Raw genomic sequence first — 1,688 nt, 5'->3', positions numbered from 1 at the left:
AGGCCCTAGAACAGATCCTTGTGGGACACCATAACTAACCTTGTATGCTGAAAGTCTCCAGTTATGTTAAAAAACTTGTAGCGATCGGCTAGATACGACTTACACCAGGCTATTCCCCTAATGCTAACAACATTTTTGAGTTTATCTAGTCAAAGTTTGTGATCTATGGTGTCAAATGCTGCACCAAGATAAACCAATATAAGTGAAGGAACATAACTCTGATCAGAAGCTAAAAACAGGTCATTAACTACTTTAATCATTGCTGTCTCTGTGCTATGATGAGGCCTAAACCCTGACTGAAGGACTTCATTGTCTGGTTCTGACTCAGATAGGAGCTTAGCTGCTGAGCTACAGCTTATTCTAGGATCTTGGAAATACCTGAGTGGGGTGTCACTAATTGGGTGGCCAAAACTTTCTGCAATTGAATAAAATAGAAATTTGGCAACATCAATGAGATGTTTAGGCAGGCTGCCTTTTTGGACTCATAAAACCTAAAATTTAAAGAGCTAGCTCTTAACCTTGGCATACTAATAAACTCTGACCTCAGTTTTAGCTCATATCAAATCGCTTGCTAAATCATTATTTTATCACCTTAAGACCATCAACAAAATCAGAAATGTCCTAACAAAACCAGATCTCAGAAACTCATGCATGCTCATCCATGCCTTTATCTTTAGCAGGGAAAACAATCAGCAAACAATCAGCAAATAATTCAAAATGCAGCTGCTCGATTTTTCACTAGGAGCAAAAGACGAGAACAATCACTCTTGTTCTTAAGTCCTTATACTGGCTATCAGTGCACTACAGAGCTCACTTTAAGCCATTATTACCAGTCTGTAAATTGCTTAGTGAGGTAGGACCCATGTATCTGTCTGATGCATTGCAGGGATATGAGCTGGACAGAACCCTTAGATTGTTAGTAACTAGTCAGTTAGTCCTGCATAAGGTAAAATCATGGAGAGGCAGTGTTTAGCTATTATGCTGTTTTTAAATATTAGGAGTGCCCCGAAAATAGATGTTCTTAAATCAAAACTAAAAGTGTCCTCATTTGGCCAGGCTTTTGGCTCAGGTTAAACCCTGTTCCCTCAGATCCTGTAGCAATGCACTTTTAACTTTAAAGCACTACTGCATTTTTATTTCTTGTAATTCTTCATTTATTCTTTATGTTTAATTTGATTTTGCTGAACTTTAAATTTTTATACATTTGTATTATTATTTATTTTAATTTAGGTTTTGCCTCTTTAATATATTTTTTTTCTTCTTCAAATTAACTTCCATTTATTTAGTTTATAAGTCTATTTCAATAAATTATATTGGTAACATTATTTTTATTTTTTGGCAAAGACCTTCCTGGGGTGACAGATCTTGAAATGTAATAAGCTTTATTATTCTTCTGTATTTTATGAGAAGCACTTTGAATTGCTGCTGTGTAAGAACTGCTATACAAATAAAATTGCCTTGCCTTGCCTACTGTAGTGAAATATGTAGAGATGATAAAAACTTCAGTGCAGTACACAAAATAGAAACATTTCTGTCTGTGCTTCACATGTTGCTTGTGTATAAATCTGAATTTTTTATCTCTCTCTCTCTCTCTCTCTCGCACTCTTCCTGTCCACAGAAACAAACACACACACACACACACACACATACACACACACACACACACACACACACACACACACACACAC

Source organism: Electrophorus electricus, chromosome 19, assembly GCF_041902795.1.
Source record: "Electrophorus electricus isolate QZ-2024a chromosome 19, ASM4190279v1, whole genome shotgun sequence".
In the NCBI taxonomy this organism is placed as follows: Eukaryota; Metazoa; Chordata; class Actinopteri; order Gymnotiformes; family Gymnotidae; genus Electrophorus; species Electrophorus electricus.
Note: the sequence above shows the minus strand (reverse complement) of the source record.